Source organism: Cervus elaphus, chromosome 14 (assembly GCF_910594005.1).
Source record: "Cervus elaphus chromosome 14, mCerEla1.1, whole genome shotgun sequence".
Taxonomy (NCBI): domain Eukaryota; kingdom Metazoa; phylum Chordata; class Mammalia; order Artiodactyla; family Cervidae; genus Cervus; species Cervus elaphus.
In genome coordinates, this window is record NC_057828.1 from 57812325 (window position 1) to 57826236 (window position 13912).

The 13912-nt window shown below is 39.4% G+C and overlaps 1 protein-coding gene across 4 annotated transcripts in view; it reads left to right on the forward strand.

Annotated features, from left to right (window-relative positions):
- The window catches only part of RABGAP1L (RAB GTPase activating protein 1 like), a 671327-nt gene that overhangs the window by 542923 nt on the left and 114492 nt on the right, over positions 1-13912 (forward strand). The window lies entirely within an intron of this gene.

The following is a 13912-nucleotide window of genomic DNA, read 5'->3' on the forward strand; positions in this document are numbered from 1 at the left end:
GCTGCTGCAAGGATACCAGTTCTGGGAATCAGGGCTTCAACACGTGAATTTTAAGAACATACAGTTCAACTCCTAGCAGTGTCTTTCTCATAGTCAGCAGAATGCTAATTTTTCTGAAGATGTTCCCTTCTTAACTTGAACTGTATTTCCAGCATCTGGTGACACTTGACAGTTTCCTGTGTTGGTCAGTGTACCCAAGTTCTCCCATTTTCTCCTAAATTCTCAGATTTTCTAAGATATCCTATTTTTCTCCACTTTCATCAGCCCACTTGGCTGGCAAGGAATTTCCTCTGGCATGCATGTTAGCTTAATTTATCTTGTATACCCTGTTCTGATGTGGTCTGCATGCATGAACTTCATATACTCCTGTCTGTGCTGTGTGCTCTGCTTGGTTGCTCAGTTGTATCCGACTCTGAGGCCACCATCTGTCTGTGGGGATTCTCCAGGCAAGAATACTGGAGTGGGTTGCCATGCCCTCCTCCAGGGGATCTTCCCAACCCAGGGATCAAACCCAGGTCTCCCGCATTGCAGGTGGGTACTCTACTGTCTGAGCCTCCAGGGAAGCTCAGTCCTGTCTCTATATAGGATCATATCTTATACAAACCATAAGCTCCCCCAATTCCCCTCATATCCTAAAAGATAGGCTGTGAGTTGTACAAGTAAATAAGTTACATCTTAGCAGAATGTCCAGTGATAGAAGAAAATCTATATTCTGTTGTAATAGAATGAGTATTTTAAGCAACACCATGATTTGGATACTGTTTAAGACCAAAGGATTTAGTTTATTTTCTAAAATCATTTATATACAACCTTTTATTCAAAAATGAATGTAAAGTGAAAGTAGTCTGTCAGTAGTGTCCAGCTCTTTGCAACCCCATGGACTATAGCCTGCCAGGCTCCTCTGTCCTAGGGATTCTCCAGGCAAGAATTCTTGAGTGGGTTGCCATTCCCTCCTCCAAGAGATCTTCTTGACCCCGGGATCGAACCAATGGGTCTCCTGCATTGCATGCAGATTCTTTACCATTTGATCCACCAGGGAAGCCCTTATTCAAAAATATTTCATGAAATTTTAGGATGGCTTCCCAAGTGTCTCTAGTGGTAAAGAATTCACCTGCAGTGCAGGAGACACAGGAGATGTGGGTTCAATCCCTAGATTGGGAAGATCCCCTGGAGGAAGGCATGGCAACCTTTTCCAGTATTTTTGCCTGGAGAATTCCATGGACTGAGGAGCCTGGTGGGTTACAGTCCAAAGGATCACAGAATCAGACATGACTGAGCGACTAACATGCAGGGTTGTAGACATTACACTTGTAAGGGAAAATTTTGGGGGGATATTTTGTTTTTGACATGGTAGGATCTTAGAACCTTCAGAATTTGTAGTTATAGGCCCCTGACATTGCTTGTCTGGGCTATTGTAGCTGCCTCAGACTAACTAACTGGCCTCTCTGGCTTCCACATTTTATTTTTTAATTGAAAGATAATAACTTTAAAGAATTTTGTTGGTTTCTGCCAAACATCAACATAAGTCAGCCACAGGTATACATATGTCCCCTCCGTCTTGAACCTCCCTCTCATCTCCCTCCCCATCCCACCCCCCAGAGTGTTACAGAGCCCTTGTTTGAGTTCCTGAGTCATTCAGCAGATTCCCATTGGCTGCCTATTTTACGTATGGTAGTGTAAGTTTCTGTGTAGTTTATATCTTCTGGAGTTTCTTTTACTCACTACCACCAAAGTTTTCTGCCTGGAAAACCAACCTCATCTTACCGCTCCTCACTTCAGAGAGCACTGCTGGCTCTCAGCTTGGCACTCATCCCCAGGTTTCACATCAGTATGCCATGTGTTTTCCTGACCTCGTCACATCTTGTCCCTTCTACCTGGAACTTGTAATGACTGTCCTGAGAAAGTTACTCGATTTCCTTGAGTATGAGTTTTCTCATTATGAGATAAAGCTAATACCTACTAAACAAAAATGAAGAATTAATAAAGCTAAACATATCTATGAAGCACTGGCTAAATTATTTATCCAATCCTTTTGCAGTTATGAGGTCAAGCAAACCCCAGTCATCCTTTCATAACCAGAACTGACACCACCCCTTCTGGGAGCCCAGGCTGCTGTTTACTCTAATTCTGGCAGTTCCTCCACTAGAGCACCACAGCCGTGTGGTTACAGTTAAACTTTGGCTTCTCTGTTTTATTACTAGTGTGATATCTGACATTACCTGTACCTCAGTTATCTCTTCAGTAAAATGAGGATTATATTGTCTATATAATAGGATTACTGTGAGGATGAAGTGGGATAATATATGTAAGAAACTTAGCAAATACTGTGCATCACTAGTATACAAAAAATGTTCATCATTATTACTGTAATCGATTTGCATCCGTTTCTCCCGTTGTGAGTTCCTCAAGGGTTTTTCTCTACCTTGCTCCTCTCTAGATGCTTTGGGCTGGTTCAATGCCTAGCATAAAAGCTGGATCAAAGAAGTCACTCATTAAATATTTATTCAGTTAACATAGCCTATTCATTCAAGATGAGGAATATTGGGCTTTAAATCCTCTCTGAAAATACTTGGAAAATAGAAAAACCCTCATGTGTCCCACTGAATAATACTCCAGGTTTCTTCCTATAGAAAAGTGGAGTATCTAAATTTCTTGGTTTGAATGCAGCCTTAAGAAGGATTTCCATCATATTGTATAGATCACAGGGATCATGTAGTAAAAATTTGTGAATTTTCCACCTTTCAATACCTTTAAGACTTAGATAGACTACATAGAAGGTCAGCTTTCTTCCCTGATGCTTAGGTTACCAAATGCTCTTCCTTATCTTTAACTATGCAAGTTTTCAGATTATTAGTCAATGATTTTAGAATTCTAGAAGTTTTTTCAAGTCTTATTTGCATAAACCTCTTAGTTGTCTGTGGTCAAAACAACTGTTGAAAGAACTGAAGCCAAGGTGTATATACCACAACCTTTTGAAATAAGGTAGACATGGGACTTCCCTGGTGGTTCATTGGTTAAGACACTGAGCTTCCACTGCAAGGGGTAGGTGCAGGTTTGATCCCTTGTTGGGGAACTAAGATCCCACATGCTCTGTGGCAAAAAAAAAAAAATTAAATCGGGTAGACAGTCAAATTTAATAGAGTTTATAATCAAAAGACTGCTAATACAGATCCTAAATGACAGACTAGTCTGTTCCTTCTTTATATGAGAAGTTGTAGTCATGTTTGGTATTTTTTATGAAATTCTCTTTACATATTTCATAATTAGTAATTATATTTTATTCTTCATGAATTGAAGTCAGGGAATATCAGCAATATAGCTGCATATTTATGCTTCACATAGATCAGTTATCTATTGCTGAATAACAAGTCATCCCCAAACTTACTGGCTTACAACAACAAAATTTTCCACAATTCTGTGAGTTGACTGGCTGGTTCTGCTGCTGTTATCTCTGGATTCATTCTTGTGGTAGCATTCAGCTTGTGGGATAGCTCGGAGTAGGATCTCCCTTTCCCACATGGTTTTTCATCCTGGGCTGCTGCTCAGCTTTGTGGTCTCAGATTTCCAGGAAGGCAAGACCCAGTGCATAAGCACCTTTCAAGCTTCTGTTTGTGTTACATTTGTCGGCATCACATTGACCAAAGCAAAGCACATGGAGAGGACTTCACAGGGAAGATGATGCCAGAAGACGTAATTGATTGGGAGCCTGTCTTGTAACGATCTACTACATACACTCGGGACAAATTTGTGTTTTAGTACATAAAAACAAGCCAACCAACCCCCACATTAACTAGTTTCTGATGAGAGGACTGAGTTTGATGTGGAGAGGAGACTTCCTTTCCATTTAATGTATTTACTTTCATTTATTAATACTTTTTATTTAATTATATCTATATCCTTTTGTGCAGTTTCTTTTACCATAGGCTGATATTGCTTCTTCAATTGAAAAAAAAAAAAAAACTTTTCTCATAAACCATTATCAGTTTGGGTTCCCTGATGGCAGAAGTAATAGTTGCTTATAAATTGTTAACAAAACTTGAGTAGAGATACTCTGATTACAAAGAAAATTCAGTCTGTGATATTAATTTTATTATGAGAAAGGTTCACAGGAAACAAAATTTTTCAGGTACTGTGACATAGCTACCAATAATTTATAGGGGATTTGAAATAAATGTTCTGTTTTATTTTCAGGATATTTTAGTTTTATTTCAGTTGTACTATGTGTTATCTATCCAACATGTTGACCAAAAAGAATGGTTTAGATGACATAAGTCACTGGGAGGAGAGGAATGCATTTGCCAAAATGAATGTGAACAGCTTCTTAAGACGATAGTACATAGGTGTATTGCAATCAAAGATTTAGAGACAAATCTGAATCTCCTAAATACCTACTTTTTTGGCCAAAGTAGAGCAGCAGCTTGCCCTTAAATTCACATACTCTGATGAGAAAGTTAAGGTTTACTATTGAAATTGGTTTTTCAAGGTAAACGTCTCAGATTATTTTTTCCGAGGGTAAGATTAGTTCACACTATTTTAAAGAAAGGACAATCTGATACTTTCTCTGACACAGAGCAATGAAAATATGGTAGAACCAAATGAAAGTTTGCCACAAGACACCAGCCTAGCTATTCCATGCTTTGCCATGGCGGACTCTTTCTTTGGATCTTACATATTTGTTTTAATTCAGCTCAGGGTTTGGCTGTGGTCATCTGATCTCAACAGATGTAACTTTAGACTTCTAACATGGATGATGTAGTTAAACTCATCTTAATGTAAGTTTTTCATGGTGGGCCATGCATAGATTGTCTCCAGGAGTAACTAAAAAAGAGCTAGTTTCCTATCTAGAGAGCATGAAAGTGAGTGTAACATAACAAGATCCAAACTCTAATGACTTTGTTTTTGATGGATCCAGGATCTAGGGAGTAGGGAATGGACACCAGAGAAGAAACTGTGTAATATATTCCCAGTATTGGGAGGGAAATGCCATTGAAAAACAAAGGAAGACAAAAGAAAGTGGGGGAAAGATCTAGTACTTTCTCTTTTGAAAAATTAGATCCCCTAGTAGAGTACAGAAGGTGTCCCCAACCTCCAGGGATCTGATGCCTGATGGTCTGAGATGGAGCTGATGGAATAATAGTAGAAGTAAAGTGCACAGTAAATGTAATGCACTGGAATCATCCCGAAACCAGCTCCCTCCTCTGCCCCACCCTACCGGTCTGTGGAAAAATTGTCTTCCACGAAACCTGTCCCTGGGGACCAAAAGATTGGAAGCCAGAGGACAGCATTTATCAGGAAAACTGCTGCAGAAGACAGATCTTGCCTTTACTGCCCAGAGGTACTTGCTGCTGTGAAGAAGTGCACAACTTAATCTTGCCTATTGGCTTATGTTCCCTACTGTTTTCTATTAACTGAGCCCAAAATCAGATCCAAAGACATCCTCCCCAGAGAGTAGGTGGATGGATGGTGTGAACTAAGTGCTATGGGCTTGTGGCTCGAGGAGATGGCAGGCCTGTCTCAGGCTGTCCCTACCACTGAGTTGATAATACCCGAGTGCTGGCACTGAGCACCCACGCAGCCCGCTCCTCCCTGCCTCCTTCGTGGCTGTCCCTGTGTGTTCCTGCGTCTTGCTGGAACATCAGTAGCCCAAGTCCCTTTCAAATGCTTGCTGCTGCTACTTATTTCCCCCTCTCATTCTGTGTAACTTCCTTTTTTCCTTTGAAGGAACCATTGATTAGCATTAACTTTGAAATGAGAGAAGCCATAACAATGATACCTTCCTTCCTTGGATGCCTGGCATGTTTATCATTTAATCATCACCTTAACATCATGAAGTGCTCTTACTGATCTGACTGTACAGATCAGAAAACAGGTGCAGAAAACTGGCCTCTGACAAAGGCCACTTGGTCAGTAAGTGACAGATCAGAAATTTGACTCCAGGCAGTCTGGTTCCACAGTCTGTGCTTGACTCTCTCGTATACTATGTTTTATATTAATCTTATACTACATAATTTTTGAAGGCGGTCATTTTAGAAGTTGCTTACTGTTTCCAGTATTTATTGGTCACCTACAGGATGTAAGACTCTTCTGATTCACTATGATTGCATTCAATTGCATCTATTCATTCTTTTGCTTAATACCTATTTTTAAATTTCTTGTGCACCTTCTGTGTCCCAATCTTGCATTAGTCTTTCTATTCAGTAATAATTACAACAGACAAGACTTCTGTCCTGAAGCTCACAGGATAATGGAAGGGGTGGAATAACCCAAAAATAAAGTATAGTCAAGTGCTGTAATAAAGGTTTCAAAAGGAAAGAGAAGTTTGTTACAAGAGAGAAAATAGTAAGAAGATAGTTTAGACTGAGGAATGCAGATCAAGGAAAACTTGTGACATTTTCAGCTGAAGCTGTAAAAGATTAACAGCGCTAACCAGCTGTAGAGGAGTAGTAAAGTATGCTATAGAAGGTCTTTTGTTTCTGGCCAAAGAGTGGGCTAGATCTCAGTATAAACTCTTATGATACAGAACATCTAAAACTTCTGGATAAAATAGTTGAAGTATATTTTTTAATGTGTGGCTGAGTGGGAAAATAAGGAAGAATTTTGGGAGCCAGAATTTTGAATTCTGAGATACAAGTAAATTCTAAACCTATATTTTGTTCTTTGGGCCTTTGTTGATCCTTGGTGGCCTACATTTAGACTTTAGCAGACTTTGTGCAGAAGACAAAGTCAAACCAAGACTTCTGAGTCATGATTGAGTCAGAGGGAAAAGCCCATCCCCTTAACACCTCTTCTTCAGAGGGAGATGGTTGGGAGAATCACCCATCTTGGCCTTGGTACTTGAGCGAGTGAAAGTCACACACATCAATCACATTCTTCTGTGTGAAAAGATATTTCATGGTAAAAGGAAAATGAATTTCATTCTTAAAAAACAAGCAAACCAAAAAAAACCAATAACCATTTTCTGGGCAGAGGAAAGGCTGTATGGGAAGGCCCTTATGGAAAAAGGCACTTGACCTTTTCAGGGAACTAAAAAGCTGGTGTAGACTGAGCAAAATAAGTGCTGACAAATGAGGTTGTTAATGAAACCAGATACCAGATCCTCGTTGTCCTCAAAGGCTTTGGCTCGGATTTTGGATTTTATCCTAAGTATAATGCAAATCTTTTGGAGCGTTTTCAAGAGATTATCTGATTTATGTAAGAAAGAATAGATTGGAGAAAATATAAAAATAAAGAACTCTTCTAAAGGCAAAAACAGAGAAAAACCACAGTAATAATAGAGGTGAGAAGTGGATTTGACTTGGATTAGGGACAATTGGAAGACACTGATGGGTTCAGGCTCTATTTTGAAAGTAAACCTGCTGATGAATTGGATGGTGATTTGAGAGTGAGTAGAATATGAAAGGCTATCCCCAAGCATCTGTCTTGAATAACTGGTTGTCCAGAGGTCTTTTTTTGAGTTGATTAAGTCAGAAGGAGATAGGAAGAGGGAAGATCATAAGTTTGGCTTTAGAAATGTTGAGTTTTAGGAATGCTAAGTTTGACAAGTAAATGCAAGTGGAGACAGTACCACTATTCGATATACTAAAACTTCGTTATAACGTGTTTGCTAAGTCGTGTTCAACTCTTTGCAACCCTATGGACTGTAGCACACCAGGCTCCTCTGCCCTCTATTATCTCCCCGAGTTTGCTCAAACTCATGTCATTGAGTCGGTGATGCTATCTAACCATCTCATCCTCTACCGCCCTGTTCTCCAAGGTACTTAAAATATGTTTATATAGTTGAACTCATATTCGAATAAGCCATCCCTGGAATGCAAGAACTGAATATATTTGCATATGAAGTATAATATTCTGGGAAAGACACTGTCAGAAATTGACTGATTGTTCGCCAAACCTGTTCTCTTTTCTTCCTGCTGATACAGCTTGAACTGCATTTCCCAACCTCCTGTGCAATTGCATGTAGTCATCTGAATGGGTCTGGGCAGAGGAAAGAGAGTACAAGTGATGTACATTTTTATGTTTCTTTCTGGCTGTTTGAAAAAAAAAAAAACAAAAAACCTCCCATATAGCTTCTGTGCTGTCTGCACTTTTGCCAACTGACATACTCAAGTGCCTTTGGGAACCACGTATTGAAGATGATAGAATCTCTTCCTAAATGATGACAAAGTTCAGAAAACCCCTGATCATACTTTCCTGCTTACTGAACTCTACATGAACAAAAAATACACTGCTTTTATTTTAAATTACCAAGATCCTGTAATTTAACTAATTCAGCCACTAGATTCCCTGGTGGCCCCGACGGTGAAGAATCCACCTGCAGTGCAAGAGACCTGGGTTAGATCCCTGGTTTGCGAAGCTCCCCTGGAGGAGGGCATGGCAACCCACTCCAGTATTCTTGCCTGGAGAATTTCATGGACAGCAGAGCCTGGCGGGCTGCAGTCCATGGGGTCGCAAGAGTTGGACACGACTGAGCAACCAAGCACAGCATCATGTTAAAAGGTACTGATTTTCTTTCAAGGTGGCATCGAGGACCTAATTTGTTGCCGATTCTTTTTTTTTTTTCCTCTCGTTTTTCTTCTGTGTATATTTGATATCATATGTAACCAGGCAGTTTGAAGGTTAGGATGTTAGAAGGTTTATATAGGAAGTGAGGGAATTTGAGAAGCTTGAGGTGTGAGAGAGGAGTTGAAGGTTATAAATGCCTCCTGTTCTCCATATAAGATAATTATCACTCCTCCTCTGTCCAGCCAAATAATTCATTTCAAAGGTTTATGCTCCTGTAGCCACTTTGTCCCACCCACTGATAGCACCCTCTTGGCAAAACAGTTGATAAAGACCATGATCACCTCTGCTTTACCTCATTTGATATTCACAGAATCAGATTCACACACTTGGATGCAAGAAAGTCATAAATTAAAAATGAGAAACATCTTTTCTTCCTTTATACCTCTGATAATAGATGCCACAGGATCTCTCATGGTAAACACTTCAGGGAGAGATGCAAAATGTATCAGAATGTGTGTACATGTCTCATAGGACACGCTGAAATCAGAATACACCTCTCTGAATCTTTGGCTGTTTGATTAGCCGGATAGATGTTCTCTTATATCATTTTCTCATAGTTTATCTATCAGTCTATTAGCCTGTCTGGACCTTCGTGACTCCTTCCCTCTAGGGAAGTAAAAATCACTCAGTCGTGTCCCACTCTTTGTGACCCCATGGACTATACAGCCCATGGAATTCTCCAGGCCAGAATACTAGAGTGGGTAGCCTTTCCCTTTCCCAGGGGAATCTTCCCAACCCAAGGATCGAACCCAGGTCTCCTGCATTGCAGATGGATTCTTTACCATCTGAGCCCCGAGGGAAGCGCCCCCACCACCCACCCAGGGAAGGTAGGAGGTAAATCCAGTTCCATATTCTGATCACCCAGCATAATACCCTGGTGTAGTGTAAGTGCTTAGTAACTCCTTGGTTAAAAACCAAATGAAACTTTGCTAGTTAGCAAACATTGTAAATCAACTGTACTCCAGTAAAAAATAATTTAAAAAAAAGAAAGAAAAAAGTTAAAAAACAAAAACCAAATGTTGCATTTTTAACAGTTCTGTCTATATTTTGGACACAATTTCTTTATTGGATGTATGTTTTGCACCCCCCCCCCAATATGTGCATTATTTATAAAAATCTGGAAGTAGAAAGAAGCAAATGTCCATCAACTGATGAGTATAGAAAAAAATTGTAGAATATCTACACAACATAATTCATGTCCATAATAATAAAAAAACACCTAATGAATGGTTTGTATCTGGCTGATAGAAAAAGTGTTCCTAGTGGTGTGCATTATATGGATTATTCACTGTAGAGAATTTCCTTTTAACCACATCAGTAATGTACCTTTAAGATACAGGTCACTATCTGGCCATAGAAGGTATTTTTATGAAAAACATGATAATGTTTTTTTGTATAAGGAATTTATCAAAATTTATATTCTCTTTGTTTATGAATATATCTTCAATTTGTAAAAAAAAATGTCAGATTATATATGATTGACAGATTTTATAGTTTTGCAAGAATCAAGCAAATTGCACATATAGGGACAGATTGGGCACATGCCCCTACAGGAGCTTTAAGGAATACATTATGGCTCTGTTGGTAATTGCCTCCTCTTCAGTTCTAGTGGCATATGGCTAGGCTTGGGCAAACAGATGTTTGTACCCAATCAGGCACTTACTGTGTCAGCTTAGGTGTTAAGCCAGGCTGAAGTTTACAGCTGTGCCCTGCTTGAAATTCTAAAGCCTTATTAGTTTATTCTCTGAGTCTGTTGTACCTCTCATCTAGAACATGGCATTGTTGACTTCTGGAATCATTTTCTTTCCCAGTCTATGAGCTGATGATAAAACCTGTTCTTGTAGGGATTGTAAGCAAAGTGAAATTCAGTCCTGAATTGTCATAAGTGAAATGAAAAGCTTTCATTTATGTGGTATTAGATGACAGAAATGTGATTATAAGTAAGCCCTGGTTTCTTTTAGGCACACTGGCACTGAGCTATAGTGGTTCCTTTACAGAAGTCAGGACGTTGATCACCTTGGTTCCTTGACTACTAGGAGTAGGAACTATTTGATATAACCCTTTCCCAGGAATTTCTAGCTGGCTAGACTAAATTCTCATGCCTTTGATGTTACAGTATATGGACTCTTATCTTGGTAGTGATTACAGTTAAGTATAAAAGAAAATCTCAAATTCTATAAAATAATCATTTCTTTATGACTTCCAGGAAGCATTTTGGTTATCAGAACTGAGGAAAGCTTACTGCAATAGGCAGGCCAAAGCTAAGAGTATCTGTATACCCACAGTCCTTGTCTAAGGACTCCTACCTGTAGCCTCTTCCTGAAGATGTCAGCTCTAGGCATTGCATATAGGTGGCCATGCTCTGTATTGCTAGACCTTACCACCTACATTTGACGTAAAGCAATCAGAAAAAATAAATACTAAAACAGGCCGTGTGGAGGCTGATCGATTAGAAGACCTAGCACCAGTGCTTTACCTTACTGATGATGGTGACCTAGTAGGCTGGTCAAATCCTCTCCCAGAAAAGTGTATATTTGAGGTAGAGAGATTTATTTGATAGGAACAGAAGTCAAATGCTTAACTAGAACAAAGGTAGACAGAGATGATATGAGTCAGTAAGAAGCCATGAGGAAGCAGGAGTGATGAATAAGTGAAAGCTGTCATGAAACTTTTTTTTTTTAATTGTATGTGGGGGAGATACAGAGATTTTACTTAACATCTGTAGGCAAAGAGCATGATCAGTAGGTTATTGTTGCCGAAGACACAAGGAACTAACCAAATGCTTACACGTTTGCCTAAGCCTGGGCAACTTGAAATCTGTGTTCCTGTACTTCTCATGAGGCCTGCTTAAGCAGCTTTCCATGACTTACTAAGAGCCTAGCCATGTGACATGCTTTTATTCCATATTTTCCCACGCAACGTTACAGTAGTATTCCCGCTCATACTCCTTTCTTACACACACATATATAAATATATATATATACACACACACACACTATATACAGCCACACACAGTCACTTGGGATAACTGATTGAGTCTCTGTTCCTTGTAGCCAAAGGATTCTAAATGACACACCTGCTCTACAGGCTCAGCTTTTATTACCTTGGCTCCGCAGCCAAGGCAAGGACTGAAGAACAATAGCAGTTTTATGCCCACCTGAAGAGGGCAACAGACTTTGAACAGGAAAAGGCAACCCAGATGTGATACAGGGAGGGACCAGAGAAAGGTAGGTAACGTTAATGACTTGAAACATGGCTTTAGAGGTGACTGTGTGGAAGTGTACATTAGCAAAAAAGTGTAAGAATATTATTTCTTCTTTTCTCTCTACTAAAGTATGAGTTTCTGAAGCATTCATGGCAGTGTGCCTCTCTAATGCCTAGAAGAGGGCCTTGCACGTAGTAGGTGAGATACTAAATTGAGCACATAATGGCCCAGCTATTGATTTGTCTTAAAATTTAGTATCTGCTTTGAATTGACTGGTAAAAAAATATATACTTTCAGGCAGACTAAACTAAGCTGAAGACAGAAATGTAAGTTAGAAGTGAGAGTAGAATTTCCAGCAGCTTCTGGGAGAGGTAGAGATAGTGTAGAATAGCCTAGAAACCTTGGGGGGAATTTCAAAGAGCTGGATAAGAAGCTACCTTTCCCACTCACAAGGCTAAGGAGTGGAACATACTGTTGGCAGGAACACCTGGAGGACACAGGACAGCAAAGCGTTTCACCAGAGAACGTGATGTAGAGCACGGATCGCGGAGGAGAACTGGCAAAAACAAATTCTAGATTCTAGGTTTTCAATGACAGAATATCAGGGCGTCAGTGCACTAGGAGGACAAAAAGAAGAAACATGAACCTCATCTTCCAGGAAAGGAGGAGGTATACGCAACCCCAAACCACAATATGGGATAAAGAACAAATACACACAGTTGAAGAAAGATACCTGCAGCTGCCAATCTCAGAAGAAACTGAAAGAACTCTCTGAGGGACAAACCCAGAAATGCCCAGTTTAGACTAAGGGGACGGGATGTGTGGATGGCAGCAGGAGCGTCCTTGGCCCTGGCTGGGCATGAAGAAGGAGCTGGGTAATGGCCTCAGTGAAGAAGCGCCCAGGCAAGGCTGATGAGAGAAACAAAAGCTTCCTGGGAAAACACGAACAAAAAAGTAGGATCACATCTTCAATGTAAGGCGTGTGAGATTTAGGGGAGAGAGCTTTAAATGAGGCAAAGAGGGTGACTCATGACAGCAGTATACTACAGTCATCCATGAAACAGAAACAGGAAGTGGGAAATACGAAGAGAAATACGTGATGTGGTAGGAGACTTTAATTCACTCCTCTTGGTTAGTGAGGCCAGGTGGCCAAAAAAACAAGAAAACGAAAACCCAAATAAAGATAATAAATGATCTAACTCTGTTATTAATATTTGTCACTTTGTGTCCTAAAAGCTAAGAACAGACCTTTTATACTGCTGAATAAAAACAAAATACACTGTAAAGAAAATATCAATGAGTTCCAAAAGGTAAAATGAATACATATAGCATTCTCATCACACTGTAATAAAACTAGAAATTAACATAATTAGAAATAGTTAAAATTTTTCATTTAAACAACTCTTGGATCATAGAGGAAATCAAACAGATTATAGAAAATCTAGAAGGAAAAGCACTATATGTCAGGACTTATAGAACAACTAAAAGTAGAATTCAGAAGCACCTATCTTAATGAAGAAAGAAAATAGCTGAATTAAATCTCTAACTCAAGAAGTTTGAGAAATAATCAATAAAACAAACACTAAAAAGCAGAAAGTCAGAATAATGATAGACGTTAATGAATTAGAAGAAGAAAATTAATTAGACTAATAAAAGAGCTGGTTCTTTTTTAAAAAATTAAATAGATAAATCTTTATCTAACCTAATAAAATTGAAATGTGGGTGGGGAAGAGAACATAGAATGAGAAATAATAATGGGGAAAGGATAGAAACTAGAAAGAATAAGAGAATTATAAGAAAAGAATAAGAGAATTATAAGAAAATATTTTGCTCAGTCCTGCACAAATTAACTTGAGAACCTGGAAGGCATGAATGCTTTTCTAGTAAAACAGAAATAATCAATACTAATCTCAGATCATTAGTCAGATCATTAATCATCAGGAAACCTAAACTGACTATCACAGAATAACTGCCCCCCCGCCCCGGCCCCGCCCCCAACTCTGTCAGGAAGAGCTTGAGTGAGGCCCAGGTGATGTAGCAGGGGACTGCTAATAACTTTTCAGGACCACATCAGACCAGAGTTCCCAGATACGTGCTTTAGCAAACATGGAGATTTCTCACAGGAGACCTGGGAAACTAGTAAAA